The sequence below is a fragment of the Ranitomeya imitator genome, chromosome 6, assembly GCF_032444005.1.
Source record: "Ranitomeya imitator isolate aRanImi1 chromosome 6, aRanImi1.pri, whole genome shotgun sequence".
NCBI classification, from domain to species: domain Eukaryota; kingdom Metazoa; phylum Chordata; class Amphibia; order Anura; family Dendrobatidae; genus Ranitomeya; species Ranitomeya imitator.
In genome coordinates this window covers 68,735,222-68,751,751 of record NC_091287.1, presented here as the reverse complement: position 1 = coordinate 68,751,751, position 16,530 = coordinate 68,735,222, and the positions used below count along the sequence as shown (strand labels likewise).

Sequence of the window (16,530 nt, the reverse complement as noted above, 5' to 3'; positions counted from 1 at the left end):
CATCCGCTGCCCATTGTGAGTTCCGGAGAGGAGGGAGCGGAGTTTCAGCTGCGCATGCGCGGTCGCAAATGGCGGACTTGATGCACAAAAAATGTTACATGGAACTTTTTTTGTGCTGATTGTCTGCCAAAACACGATGCATCCATCGCATGACGGATGCAACGTGTGGCCATACATCGCAATGTGTCGGCTAATGCAAGTCTATGGAGAAAAAACGCATCCTGGGGGCACATTTGCAGGATGCGTTTTTTCTCCAAAATGACGCAATGCGATGTACAGCAAACAACGCTAGTATGAAAGTAGCCTAAGCCAGCCACCTTCTTTGTCAATAACACACCAGAGAAGCAAATTAGTTTAGGTAGTGAAATGATCCGGTCATCCAGCTCCCTTCTCAAACAGGTTTGATGAGATGCTGATGCACAAAACTGCAAGTCCAAGACTTATAGCTGAACATGGAGGAACATTAATAGATAAAAGTATATTATGAAATTCTTCATAGTCAAATTATAAACACATATTAATGTATATTTGAAAGTGGACAAACACTGTAAATTAAGAGTTGATATGTAACTTATTTGTCAACACAACATAGAAATCAAGTTTGCAAAATGAGGGACTTGACTCGGCGAAGTAAGACAGTAAAAGATCGCCCGATATTTTGGACAAAATTGAATTTCGGATTTTGTCTGAAATTTCATTACATTTCCATATTCATTACATTTTTTCATAATTGTTTAATTTAATAAAAATGTAGGAGCGAATTTTATGCAATTAAAATAGATCCAATTCACATTTTTAGTTTACCTCCCGATTTATTAATGTTTAGGTAAATCGTAGCTTTATGATAGGTCAGTAATACAGTCGCTCAACATCCACAGCACCATTTCTACAACAATCATTACAGATAAGTCTTGTCCAAGGTTTATAGGCTTGAGCACTGAATTCTTGCCTTTATGTCCATATGGAGATTACTCTATGGCACCTGGTATAAGTTACAATTGAATTGCATATGGACATTAGGGTAAGACACAAAACCTGCTCTGAAGATTTGATAGATCTGTAAACATGGCACCAATTACCGGTATGTGATTATCAGAACCTTAGGGTACCGTCACACAGTGCAATTTTCATCGCTACGACGGTACGATCCGTGACGCTCCAGCGTCGTAACAATATCGCTCCAGCGTCGTAGACTGCTGTCACACTTTGCAATCTACGACGCTGGAGCGATAATTTCATGACGTATGTGCGATGTAGAAGCCGTTGGTTACTATGCGCACATCGTATACGATATATGTTACACTATGCGATCATGCCGCCACAGCGGGACACTAGACGACGAAAGAAAGTTTCAAACGATCTGCTACGATGTACGATTCTCAGCGGGGTCCCTGATCGCAGGAGTGTGTCAGACACTGTGATCTCGTAACTATATCGCTCGAACGTCACGAATCGTGCCGTCGTAGCGATCAAAATTGCACTGTGTGACGGTACCCTTAGAGGTTATTTAACAACAAACATAGCAAAGAAAACATTTATTGCGGCATTATGGTCATGTGCGCTTATCCTTGCCGCTGTCTACTCTGATTAATCCAAATTCATCTCAAACCCCCGTGTTGAATGCCATCTGGATCACGCTGTTTATTTTCCTTGTTGATTTCCAAAGTGTTTTCACAATTCTTCCGACAATCTGTAATTACCGAGCCCCGAACCTTCATAGTGTAACTTCTTATCTACAATCCAGCCTGTATTCATGTCACCTCTTTTTTCTTCTGCAAAAAGTCACTTCGCAATTTTTTAGCTACGAGAATAGGATTAATAATATATTTAATGGTGCAAAAAAGTTATTTTTAATTAATTGGAGACACTGAGTATAGTAAACTTATGAAGAAAATGAAATGTGTGAAAACCCCAGCAAAAGAAATAAACGTTACAAAATAGAAGCCGATGTTCTCCGAATATCACACCTCAAACTGGCGCATTTTTAGCAACTATTGAAACCTTCTAAGGTCGATGTTCTGTGAATTTCTTGCGATGATGTGTGTATTTTCATTTAGTTAGCAAATTTTCTTGCTTTTCTAGATGTTTTTTTACTATAACGTTGATGAAACTAGGTCTTTTTTCAACCTATATAACTACATAGAGGATTTAGTTTTATGATTGATTCACAGCACATCATTACAATATTACAATTTATTTATATCTTATCTGTAATTTCATTGGGGATATGGAAAAACAAAGTGTATTCTGTATGTGGTAGAGACATCATCTCGTGGTAGGACCAGAACCTTGACATAAAGTAACTAAAAAAATGAAAGATACAGTTATATGAAAAAATTTGAGCACCCCTATTAATCTTAAGCTTAATGTTTTATAAAATTTGTTTTTTTTGCAACAGCTATTTCAGTTCCATATATCTAATAACTGTTGGATACAGTAATGTTTCTGCCTTGAAATGAGGTTTATTGTACTAACAGAAAATGTGCAATCTGCATTCAAACAAAATTTGACAGGTGCATAAGTATGGGCACCCTTATCGTTTTCTTGTTTTAAATACTCCTATCTACTTTTAATGACATACTAAAGCACTTTTTTTGGTTTTCTAACCTCATTGAGCTTTGAACTTCATAGCCAGGTGTATGCAATCATGAGAAAAGCTACTTAAAGTGGCCACTTGCAAGTTGCTCTCCTGTTTGAATCTCCTCTGAAGAGTGGCATCATGGGCTCCTTAAAACAACTGTCTAATGATCTGAAAACAAAGATTATTCAACATGGTTGTTCAGGGGAAGGATACAAAAAGCTGTCTCAGAGATCTAACCTGTCAATTTCCACTGTGAGGAACATAGTAAGGAAATGGAAGAACACAGGTACAGTTCTTGTTAAGGCCAGAAGTGGCAGGCCAAGAAAGACATCAGAAAGGCAGAGAATAAGAATGGTGAGATCAGTCAAGGACAATCCTCAGACCACCTCCAGAGAGCTGCAGCATCAACTTGCTGCAGATGGTGTCACTGTGCATCGGTCAACTATACAACGCACTTTGCACAAGGAGAAGCTGTATGGGAGAGTGATGCGAAAGAAGCCGTTTCTGCAAGCACGCCACAAACAGAGTCGGCTGAGGTATGCAAAAGCACATTTGGAGAAGCCAATTTCTTTTTGGAAGAAGATCCTGTGGACTGATGAAACCAAGATTGAGTTGTTTGGTCATACAAAAAGGCATTATGCATGGCAGCCAAAAAACACAGCATTCCAAGAAAAACACTTGCTACCCACAGTAAAATTTGGTGGAGGTTCCATCATGCTTTGGGGCTTTGGGGCCAATGCCGGCCCCGGGAATCTTGTTAAAGTTGAGGGATGCATGGATTCCTCTCAGTATCAGCAGATTCTTGACAATAATGTTCATGAATCAGTGACAAAGTTGAAGTTACGCAGGGGATGGATCTTTCAGCAAGACAATGATCCAAAACACCGCTCCAAGTCTACTCAGGCATTCATGCAGAGGAACAATTACACTGTTCTGGAATGACCATCCCAGTCCCCAGACCTGAATATCATTGAACATCTGTGGGATCATTTGAAGAGGGGTGTCCATGCTCGGCGACCATCAAACTTAACTGAACTGGAATTGTTTTGTAAAGAGGAATGGTCAAAAATACCTTCATCCAGGATCCAGGAACTCATTAAAAGCTACAGGAAGCGACTAGAGGCTGTTATTTTTGCAAAAGGAGGATCTACTAAATATTAACCCCTTCGCGACACGCGCCGTACTAGTACTGCGCTGCCGGCACTGCATTAGTGCCAGCAGCAGTACTAGTACGGCGCACCGATCACCGCGGTCTCGCGCTGAGCGCCGCGGTGATCGGGTGCGGGTGTCAGCTGTATATGACAGCTGACACCCCGCAGCAATGCCCACGATCGGCGCTATCGCCGATCGCGGGCATTTAACCCCTCTGATGCCGCTGTCAGTAGTGACAGCGGCATAGAGGGGGATCGCGCAGGGACGGGGGCTCCTTGCGCTCTCCCACCGGAGCAACGCAATGAGATCGCGTTGCTCCGGTGACCTGGAAGGAGTCCCCGGATCCAAGATGGCCGCCGGACTCCTTCCGGGTCATGAAGTGACCTGGCTAGCCGGCGCCTGCTGAGAGCAGGCACTGGAAAGCAAGGTAAGCTGCCTGTCAGATCGTTGATCTGACAGTGTGCTATGCACAGTGTCAGATCAACGATCTGATCTAATACAGAGATGTCCCACCCTGGGACAATGTTAGAAAGTAAAAAAAAAAAAAATAGAATGTGTAAAAAAAAATAAAAAAAAATCCCCAAATAAAAAAAAAAAAACATTTCCCAATAAATCCATTTATTTATGTAAAAATAAATAAATAAATAAATGTACACATATTTGGTATCGCCACGTCCGTAACGACCCGCTCTATAAAACTATCCCACTAGTTAACCCCTTCAGTGAACACCGCAAAAAAAAAAAAAAAAAAAACAAGGCAAAAAACAACGTTTTATTATCATACAGGCGAACAAAAAGTGGAATAACACGCGATCAAAACGACGGATATAAATAACCATGGTACCGCTGAAAACGTCATCTTGTCCCGCAAAAAAAAAGCTGCCATACAGCATCATCAGCAGAAAAATAAAAAAGTTATAGCTCTCAGAATAATGCGATGCAAAAACAATTATTTTTTTATATAAAATAGTTTTTATTGTGTAAAAGTGCCAAAACATTAAAAAAATTACATAAATGAGGTATCGCTGTAATCGTACTGACCCGAAGAATAAAACTGCTTTATCCATTTTACCACACGTGGAACGGTATAAACGCCTCCCCCAAAAGAAATTCATGAATAGCTGGTTTTTGTTCATTCCGCCTCCCAAAAATCGGAATAAAAAGCGATCAAAAAATGTCATCTGCCCGAAAATGTTACCAATAAAAACGTCAACTCGTCCCGCAATAAACAAGACCTCATATGACTCTGTGGGCCAAAATATGGATAAATTATAGCTCTCAAAATGTGGTGATGCAAAAACTATTTTTTGCAATAAAAAGCGTCTTTTAGTGTGTGACAGCTGCCAATCATAAACATCCGCCAAAAAAACGCTATAAAAGTAAATCAAACCCCCCTTCATCACCCCCTTAGTTAGGGAAAAATAATAAAATGTAAAAAAATGTATTTATTTCCATTTTCCCATTAGTGCTAGGGTTAGGGCTAGGGTTAGGGCTAGGGCTAGGGTTAGGGCTAGGGTTAGGGCTAGGGTTAGGGCTAGGGCTAGGGCTAGGGTTAGGGCTAGGGTTAGGGTTAGGGTTAGGGTTGGGGTTAGGGTTTCAGTTATAATTGGGGGTTTCCACTGTTTAGGCACATCAGGGGCTCTCCAAACACGACATGGCGTCCGATCTCAATTCCAGCCAATTCTGCTTTGAAAAAGTAAAACAGGGCTCCTTCCCTTCCGAGTTCTCCTGTGTGGCCAAACAGTGGTTCCCCCCAACATATGGGGTATCAGCGTTCTCAGGACAAGTTGGACAACAACTTTTAGGGTCCAATTTGTCCTGTTACCCTTGGGAAAATAAAAACATAGGGGATAAAATATCATTTTCGTGGAAAAAAAAAATATTTTTTATTTTCACGGCTCTGCGTTATAAACTGTAGTGAAACACTTGTTGGTTCAAAGCTCTCACAACACATCTAGATAAGTTCCTTTGTGGGTCTAGTTTCCAATATGGGGTCACTTGTGGGGGGTTTCTACTGTTTAGGTACATCAGGGGCTCTGCAAATGCAACATGACGCCTGCAGACCAATCCATCTAAGTCTGCATTTCAAATGGCGCTCCTTCCCTTTCGAGCTCTGCCGTGCACCCAAACAGTGGTTCCCCCCAACATATGGGGTATCAGCGTTCTCAGGACAAGTTGGACAACAACTTTTGGGGTCCAATTTGTCCTGTTACCCTTGGGAAAATAAAAACATAGGGGATAAAATATCATTTTCGTGGAAAAAAAATATTTTTTATTTTCACGGCTCTGCGTTATAAACTGTAGTGAAACACTTGTTGGTTCAAAGCTCTCACAACACATCTAGATAAGTTCCTTGGGGGGTCTAGTTTCCAATATGGGGTCACTTGTGGGGGGTTTCTACTGTTTAGGTACATCAGGGGCTCTGCAAATGCAACATGACACCTGCAGTCCATTCCATCTAAGTCTGCATTTCAAACGGTGCTCCTTCCCTTCCGAGCTCTGCCATGCACTCAAACAGTGGTTCCCCCCAACATGTGGGGTATCAGCGTACTCAGGACAAATTGGACAATAACATTTGTGGTCCAATTTCTCCTGTTACCCTTGGGGAAAAAAAATTGCGGGCTAAAACATCATTTTGTGGAAAGAAAAAATGATTTTTTTATTTTCACAATGCTACATTCTAAACTTTAGTGAAACAATTGGGGGTTAAAAGTGCTCACCACACATCTAGATAAGTTCCTTAGGGGGTCTTCTTTCCAAAATGGGGTCACTTGTGGGGGGTTTCCACTGTTAAGGCACGTCAGGGGCTCTCCAAATGCGACATGGCGTCCGATCTCAATTCCAGCCAATTTTGCATTGAAAAGTCAAATGGCACTCCTTCCCTTCCGAGCTCTGCCATGCGCTCAAACAGTGGTTTATCCCCATATATGAAGTATCGACGTACTCAGGACAAATTGCACAACAACTTTTGGGGTCCAATTTATCCTTTTACCCTTGGGAAAATAAAAAATTTGGGGCAAAAAGATCATTTTTTGTGAAAATTAATAAAAAAAATTTTTTTACGCTCTACATTATAAACTTCTGTGAAGCACTTGGAGGTTCAAAGTGCTCACCACACATCTAGATTAGTTCCTTAGGGGGTCTACTTTCCAAAATGGTGTCACCTGTGGGGGTTTCCACTGTTTAGGCACATCAGGGGCTCTCCAATCGTGACATGGGCTCCGATCTCAATTCCAGCAAATCTTGCATTGAAAAGTAAAATAGCGCTCCTTCCCTTCCGAGCTCTGCCATGTGCCCAAACAGTGGTTTACCCCTACATATGGGGTATCGGCGTACTCAGGACAAATTGTACAACGACTTTTGTGGTCCAATTTCTCCTGTTACCCTTGGTAAAATGAAACAAATTGGACCTGAAGTAAACATTTTGTGAAAAAAACGTTAAATGTTCAATTTTTTTAAACATTCAAAAAATTCCTGTGAAGCACCTGAAGGGTTAATAAACTTTTTGAATGTGGTTTTGAGTACCTTGAGGGGTGCAGTTTTTAGAATGGTGTCACTTTTGGGCATTTTCTGTCATATAGACCCCTCAAAGTCACTTCAAGTGTGAGGTGGTCCGTAAAAAAATGGTTTTGCAAATTTTGTTGCAAAAATGAGAAATCGCTGGTCAACTTTTAACCCTTATAACGTCCTAACAAAAAAAAATTATGTTTCCAAAATTGTGCTGATGTAAAGCAGACATGTGGGAAATGTTGTTTATTAACTATATTATGTGATATAACTCTCTAATTTAAGGGCATAAAAACTAAGAGTTTGAAAATTGCTAAATTTTCATAATTTCCGACAAATTTTTGTTTTTTTCACAAATAAATGCAAGTCATATCGAAGAAGTTTTACCACTATCATGAAGTACAATATGTCACGAGAAAACAGTGTCAGAATCACCAGGATCCGTTGAAGCGTTTCAGAGTTATAACCTCATAAAGTGACAATGGTCAGAATTGTAAAAATTGGCCCTGTCACTTAGGTGAAAACAGGCTTTGGGGTGAAGGGGTTAATGTCACTTTTCTGGTGGGGTGCCCATACTTATGCACCTGTCAAATTTTGCTTGAATGCATATTGCACATTTTCTGTTAGTGGAATAAACCTCATTTCAAGGCAGAAACATTACAGTGTCCAACAGTTATTAGATATATGAAACTGAAATAGCTGTTGCAAAAAAAACAATTTTTATAAAACATTAAGCTTAAGATTAATATGGGTGCCCAAACTTTTTCATATAACTGTATGCTTTGAAACTTTAAGTCTACGAAAAAAAAAAAATAAGTAGCACATGCATAAGATTCCATAAATATTATGCAGTTTTCTGGTTCTTCACAGGGCAGCGTTTTTTACGACTCACCTTCTACGTTTAAAACTTGTTGGAATGTCTCTTGATGATAACCTCATCAGTTCTGATTTTACCTCCCAGTGATGGACTGTAAGCTGTGAAAAAATCTGTCAGCATGTGATCAATTTTGATGCAATAAATAATAGAAATTACTACCTATATAAATCAATGATCTGTGTAATACTGGACAGGACAAATCCTCCGGAGATCGATGTCTACTTAAAGTAACTCTCAACTGTTACCAAGAACTGTTTATTAAAGAAGCATTCCCATCACAGTTGTTATCCTCTTATACTGCAACCATCATATTATATAGCACTGTGTAATTACAATTGCTCATTTTGCCTTTCTGCCCAGCTAATTCTTCTTTTTTCTCTGCTCTATGTAGAAACAGGTAGCCTCTATTCCTTGCATGAATCATTCTCCTCTTCAACTCCTGACTCAGCTTCTCCCTCTTCCTCCCTGCCAGGGACTTTTGCAGGGACTCATGATTCATGCTAGGAAAATTGACCTCCTGTTTCTACACAGAGGTTAGAAGGATACAGCTAGTCATATTTAAATTGTGTGATGCCATAGACCTTATGGAAAAGAGAAGAATTAACTGGGTAGAAAGGCAAAATGAGCAATTGTAAGTACCTGGTGCTGTATAATATGATGCTTGCAATATTTTAAGATATGATGTAAACTTTTATGGAAGGCGGAATACTTCTTTAACCCAGAATTCCATTAAAAGATTTTTGTATGACAAGTTTTTCTAAGCTACACCATTAAAGTAAGTAATGTTTTGTCAAAATTTATATTCAAAAGTGTGAGAACTTGTTTTTTGACACTGAAACTCCACTTTATATTTGTCAAACGTCTCTATTAATTCCTGTATAGTGTAAAGTCTGTAGGTAAAAATCTCTATTCCAAAATTTGGTCATAAAACAAAACCAAAAGTTACATTTTGATTCCAATAATATCAGGATAAACGTTAGAAACTTCTGCTTCTCTGTCATGTGTCCTTGTGTTCACTGATGATTCCATTCCTTTGTTATAATCTTATCTGAATTACAGCACTGGATACAGCTCGAGTTTGGGCTTCGTGTATGTACATTATGGCTTTTTTCCAAGCTTTTGCAGAAAGGCTTAGAACCCAATCTCCTGCGGCTTCTGGATTTTCCCTTACCTTGCTAAAATACGGCAGGCTTGCCAATTTATCCACACGCTAATTTGTCATTACACAGGAAACTCAACACACAAGAAGTGCCCAAAAGGGTCTCAGAGGATTTACAGTAGTTTTAATGTTCAATTGCCATCTGGACCGGGCAGTAGTGTCAACAAAAACAGTCACTGTTAATGGATCTCTTGGGTTTTATAAAATCTTACAGATTTTGTCAAATGAAACACAAAATATTTACCACAGAGCAATAAATATCACAAATCTAAAAATCTAAATACTTTTTATTAGAAATGCATTAAAATAGTATTAAAAATCAAAATACATAAACAATTAAACAAAGAAAGGGGTAAGTGCCACCTAAGTGCCACGTCCAAAATGGAAGGTAATATATATTAAACCAGTGCAGGCAAACTAAACTGGGCGTCCCCCTCGAAGAAGTATCATAGCGAAACGCGCGTTGGGGTCCCTCTTCCACATCCATCCTAGATTGGTTTGTTCATGGCATTCGTTTGTTGATTTTTTCCACTTGGTCTTACAGCATTGCTATTATTGATTGTTGGCTGATCTAATTTTTGTTATAATGGGGAATTCCTTTATATGGGGGCTCCTTAACTATTAGTATGCACTTGTCACTTTATTTAGTTTAATTGAGGTTCCCATCTGTTATACATTTTTTTCTACACTATATAATTTTATCATCATGCATATATTTTGCCTTATTACATAGTCAGCATTATGTATTATGTATCAGTTTAGTTTGCCTGCACTGGTTTATTATATATTACCTTCCATTTTGGACGTGGCACTTAGGTGTCACTTACCCCTTTCTTTGTTTAATTGTTTATGTGTTTTGATTTTTAATACTATTTTAATGCATTTCTAATAAAAAGTATTTAGATTTTTGGTATTTATTGCTCTGTGGTCCATATTTTGTGTTTGGTTTAAATATTGTATTTATGGATGAGCTATGATTATTTGGCCTCTTGTTTGGTAAAAGATTTTGTTAAATGTTCGTAAAATGCTTTAGCATTTAATTCCTATAAAAGCATTGTGTGTGCACTCTTCATCATCTGCAGTTATGGACATTTTCTTTGACAAAGTAACACAAAGACATTTTAGCTTTTTTTGTAAAACAAGAAAGGGAAGAACTTACTTGACTGCTCTTAAGTAGAGATGAGCGGATCTTTTAAAAGTCCAATTGGCCAACTTCACCGAATTTTCCCAAAAAACACTGCAGTACACAGTAGATCATAAGAACCTAAACTTTATAGGAGAGAGGGAGAGAGACAGGACTATGCTTACTAAAAGAGCTTACACTCTACAGGCGAGAGAGAAGACCCTGCTGACTATAAGAGCTTACACTCTACAGGAGAGAAAGTGGACCCCGTTGACCATAAGAGCTTACACTCTACAGGTGAGAGAGGGGACCCTGCTGACCACAAGGGCTTACACTGCACAGGACAGAAAGTGGGTCCCGTCGACCATAAGAGCTTACACTCTACAGAAGAGAGAGGACCCCACTGAGCACAACAGCTTATACTCTACAGAAGAGGCTTACTCAGAGAGTGGAGAAGGAAAATGACTCTGTAGTATAAACTGTGCTTCACTGGGAACCGCTGATCTGTGATGGCCCAGGTACTGACCACTACTGTACAAGTTATGGTAATATGCTAGAAGTTATATCTGCAGGACATGTGGAGGCCCACGTGGCAATGCAAAATGACATTAGCCTCATCTGTGATACTTCAGCAGTTTGGGGGGTTAAAAATTGTGACTTGAATCTCAAAACGCTTTAATTTGCATAAAACTGCAAATTTCATGAAATTTGACTTAAATTCTCCGTGGATTGATCCGCTATATCTCTAATCCAGAGCCTTAATACAGTCTACAGTATGTAAAAGACTCACTAACTCACTAACATTTAGTTGGGCTGTATAAATGACCACATAATGAATCCACGATTAACAAACCTATAATATAGAATGCTTTGCACCTTATGGGGGGTTATATTTTAGGAATCAATGAGATAAAAATCTCTGGCATACAGCATGAAATGTATATTTGAAAACTATTGCTTCCCTGAATACATTGCTTTTAGGGTAGAATATGGGCCTCCATACTGACTAAGCATGCCGACATAGGTACTCTAGTCGTACAGCAAGTTTTTTTTTTCACAGTGAATTTTAACAGAGTACTAGTATCTTTATCAAGTGAAAAAACAAATTTGGCTCTTTCACTTGATAGAGACACCGGTACGGTGCTGAAGCGTCATTTTATCCAACTGGATCCATGATCTTTTTGTGCAGCTTAAAAGAGGATCGTTCTCGGCGGTGCTTCATCCTCTGTAAATAAGACTTGTGCTGCCGAGAATAATGGCAGCCTATGCACACTGATCAATCTAGTATGATGTATGTAAGCATAGATTACTCAGTGTGCATCATTTCATCTGGACTGCCAGTGTAAACAGGCAAACCATCACTGATAGGAAAATGGTTACCAATCGGCGGTCGTGCCACACATTGGTTGGTCCATGTAAACAGACCTTTGGACCACAAACCAAATCAAAGGTGAGGTAATCTTTGATGTGGTCATAAATCAAATGAGAACAACTCAGGAAAAGACAAAAAAGAGACATAAACCCACAGCAAAAAAGATCTGTCTGACAGATTCTCAGCTGACTCATTCTGCATCAAGTAAAATGCAGAGACAAAGAGCCAGTATGAGCCAAAAGTTGAATTACAAAAATTGCTCTAGTCCAAAATTTAAGTATAGAAAAATAATAATAACCTCTCAGATGTCCAGAGTCCATATCCCTAAATAAATTGTTGATGTTATTATAACTTATCCTACTAGATCGGTGCTTTGTTCTGTCCCTCAAATGCAAGATTTTTCATCTATGCAAAAATTTTGTACATTTCTTTATGGTCTCCATGTCATCCGATGCCATCTATAACTATTCAAAAAACATGATGGAGAAGCATATGGTGAGGTGAGGGATAACTTGCACTGCTAAAGCTGTATAGATAGCCGGCCTTACGAAGATGAAGCACAAGGTTAATTGTTGCAAAGGAGAAAGGTGAATGTGAAGAAAGTGTAAAAAATGAACAGCTGGTAAAGGGGAAAGGTGTTCTGGGGTCAGAGCTTCTAAGCTCAGAGGCATGGGACATTTCAGGAAATTAGTATTACAATATAAGGGAATCACTGTCATTACGACTCACCCATTCAATGTTCTTAAAAGCCAATTACTTATCTATCAGATCATAATCACATTTTGTTATATTTATAAGAAAATTCCAAATTCATAATTATAGGATTTGATTCAAATGAAAACACGGAATATTTCTGTCTTTATCTATAACTTTGGTTCTCTTATCCGCAATGCTAATCTTTGGTAACCATATTTAATGTCTCTTAAATTTACATCAAATTCTTAAAATATGCCATCACTTGAAAATTGGTGGGGGTCTAGCCTTTGAGAACCCCATCAATCCCTACAAGGCTGATGCCACAGACTTGATCAAGCGTGGACAGGAACTTACAGCCTGCCCCAAAACACTCAAGGGGAGACTGTCACCCCCAAAGTTAAACTAAGCACATATAGGGGATGTGGCCCCTTTAAAAGCTATACCCCTACTTTCTAAATCTGTATCCTATTTTTGGGGTGTTTTGCTGTACAGTTAGGTTTTTTTCTGACACTGGAGGGATGACAGCAGTGAGGAGAAAATATTGGGGCTGTGAACACATGCTCCAATCTAGACTTCCGACAGTGAGCCGATGCACAAGATTTCTCTTGAGACTGCTCTGACTTTGACTAGCCACGACTGTCAATCACCAGAAAGGAAGCAGAGGGATCCAGACACGGGGGGCTGAACTGTGTCTTGAAGCAGCTCAACCACGCCATGGGTGCTCCTTGTTTTTTTCTCGAGGCTGTGTCCTACACAACTATGTGCTTAGTTTTAAATTGTCCTTTTAAATGGAGCTGTTGCCTTCACAGATATTAAAACCTGACTACATAGAGGAAAGCAAAAAATGTCAATGACTTCTTCGTATTCAGGATTGATAGAGGACAGAGCTCACTAGGGGACCCAGACCAGCACAGATAACAAAGTTATGCCATATCTTGCCAATATGTAATAATTTCATTAGAGGGTAATATCCAATAAGGACCTAATCCTGATCCAATAAAGCCAGTGAGAAGAAGAGAAGTAGAAGAAATGAACTAAAGTAGATTATATAAAACAGGTTATGTATCATCATACCCAGACAAAGTTCACAGCACCTCTGCTGTCCACAGGAAAGACATTCCCTCTAGTAATGTTTTCTTTTTGGATGGGTGGCTAAGATGTTCCAAGTTTTCTTTCCTACTTATACCTTATCACAGGGCAAGGTGGCTCTCATCTATATAATTGTTATCAATTTTCAGGACTTTTGATAATATAAAAATTAAGGCAAGACTCTAAATGATTGTGTTAATAATGTGGCTATTTACGCTGTCAATTGGCCTAGATTAGAAGTGTGAATTCTTATATCGGGAACTCTAAGGCCGGGATCACACATGCGAGAAATACGCCCGAGTCTCGCATGGTAATACCCGGCATTGCCGCCGTCACTCAGGAGCGGAGAGTGCGGCCGCATAGCAATACATGCAGCTGCACGCTTCGCTCCAGAGAGACGGCGGCAATGCCGGGTATTACCATGTGAGACTCGGGCGTATTTCTCGCATGTGTGATCCCGGCCTAAGAATAATGATTTATTGTTGTTTCAGAATTATTATATTTGCTTAAATAATGAAAAGCTTTCAGGTGAATATACCATTGATATAATTGTTTTTGACACGTGTAGCCTTAAGCTACAAAATAACTAGCAAATCATTTCACTGGCTTCACCTCTTTGTTTACTTACTATAAAAATAATAATAATGCTTTATAATTTATACTGCATTAGATTCCTATCTCACATATATGTTTACATGGCTGTTTATAGCAGGCTGTAACTATTTAATGTATTAAATATTGTCAAAATTTTGGGGGCCCTTGAAACTCCGCCCAGGCTCCACCCCCAGTTCACCTCCACCATAGCGCAGCCTCCACCCTAGCGCCGCCTCCACCCCACAAACCTTCCACAGTTCCTCTCTTGGAAAAGCTCCACTTCTGGCCAATATCGGTCTGCACTTGGACCGCGGTGCATGGACCGGCCGCGGGTCTCCTGACCTGAACTCAGCAGCCTCACAGCATGTATGAATGAGGATGCTGGTCAAGAGATCGGCGCCCGGTCCATGCACTGCTTTGGGAGCACAGACCGATAGCCCCATTTCAAAAATTACACTGCCATAATAATAAAGATGTTTCCCGATCATATATACCAACTTGCTTCAATAATTTCCCTCCGCCCTTCCAAACCCCAACCAAAACTCATAAGCTACGGGATTATCCTGAGCTGCTGCCTGTTATAATTGGGCATTTGGTTTTGCAGCAGGTCAGGATCATACAGTAGCTTATACATTCCACTCACCTCCCCCTGGGCCCTGTTGGAGGCAGCCCACAGTCCCCACTAGCCTCCCTCTGGACCCTGTTGGATGCGGCCCCCAGCCCCCACTAGCCTCCCCCTGGGCCCTGTTGGATGCGGCCCCCAGTCCCCACTAGCCTTCCCTCATCAGCCACACTATACCAGTACAGACACAGCCACAGTGAGCCACGTGAAGCCTTTTCTCACCATAGACACTCACCCTTTTCGCCCGCCCTCCACCTGATCTGCCTTACACCTCCACCTGCTCATCCGTCGCCCCCAGTCAGAAGAACTGAACAGCAGAAGCGATGACCTCCAAGACCACCCAACCTGAAACAGCGAGAAGGGGTTATACCACAGTGCCCACCAGATGGGGTCACACAGGGGAGAATGAGATACAGCTAATCACACGGGAGAGGATTAGATACATGGCTCAGCAGACAGTATCACACAGGATAGGATTAGATACAGCTCAGCAGGCAGTATCACATGGGAGAGGATGAGATACCGCTCAGCAGACAGTATCACACAGGATAGGAATAGATACACAGCTCAGTAGTCAGTATCACACAGTATAAGATTAGATACATGGCTCAGCAGTCAGTATCACACAGGATAGGATTAGATACAGCTCAGCAGACAGTATCACACAGGATAGGATTAGATACATGACTCAGCAGACAGTATCACACAGGAGAGGATTAGATACACAGCTCAGCAGACTATCACACAAGATAGGATTAGATACATGGCTCAGCATACAGTATCACACAGGATAGGATTAGATACATGGCTCATCAGTCAGTATCACACAGGATAAGATTAGATACAGCTCAGCAGGCAGTATCACACAGGATAGGATTAGGTACATGGCTCAGCAGAAGGTATCACATAGGATAGGATTAGATACATGGCTCAGCAGTCAGTATCACACAGGATAAGATTAGATACAGCTCAGCATGTAGTATCACACAGGATACGATTAGGTACACGGCTCAGCAGACGGTATCACACAGGATAGGATTAGATACAACTCATCAGACAGTATCACACAGGATAGGATTAGATACAGCTCAGCAGACAGTATCACAAAGGATAGGATTAGCTACACAGCTCAACAGACAGTAATACACAGGATAGGATTAGATATGCAGCTCAGCAGATAGTATCACATAGGATAGGATTAGATACATGGCTCAGCAGACTATCACGCAGGAGAGGATTAGATACACAGCTCAGCAGACAGTATCACAGGATAAGATTAGATACACAGCTCAGCGGACAGTATCACACAGGAGAGGATTAGATACACGGCTCAGCAGACAGTATGACACAGGAGAGGATTAGATACAGCTCAGCAGGCAGTATCACACAGGATAGGATTAGATACAGCTCAGCAGACAGTAATACACAGGATAGGATTAGATACACAGCTCAGCAGACGGTATCACACAGGATAGGATTAGATACACAGCTCAGCAGACAGTATCACACAGGATAGGATTAGATACAACTCAGCAGACAGTATCACAGGATAGGATTAGATACAGCTCAGCAGACAGTATCACATAGGATGGGATTAGATACAGCTCAGCAGACAGTATCACACAGGATAAGATTACAAACAACTCAGCAGATGGGATCACCGGAGAGACTCACCCTGCTCGTCCGCTATCTGCAGTCCGCCCCAGCGTGACACACCACACGCTGTTCTCTCTTCTCTGGAATGAGGAAGTGGAGCAG

General features: G+C 40.5%; 1 protein-coding gene and 1 long non-coding RNA gene across 5 annotated transcripts in view; one reads left to right on the top strand and one right to left on the bottom strand.

Annotated features, from left to right (window-relative positions):
- DPP6 (dipeptidyl peptidase like 6) overlaps nt 1-16,530 on the top strand; it is a 1,887,605-nt gene that overhangs the window by 1,267,478 nt on the left and 603,597 nt on the right. The gene's annotated exons all lie outside the window — the stretch shown is intronic.
- On the bottom strand, nt 793-16,515 carry LOC138641929 (uncharacterized). 2 transcript variants are annotated; one of them, XR_011313962.1, is made up of 5 exons: nt 16,447-16,515; nt 15,008-15,117; nt 10,436-10,545; nt 8,133-8,227; nt 793-1,801 (listed from the first exon to the last, which is right to left on the bottom strand). It is a non-coding gene; the product is annotated as an uncharacterized lncRNA (long non-coding RNA). The 2 variants fall into 2 exon arrangements; XR_011313963.1 differs by lacking the exon at nt 15,008-15,117 and having other exon boundaries at nt 16,447-16,509.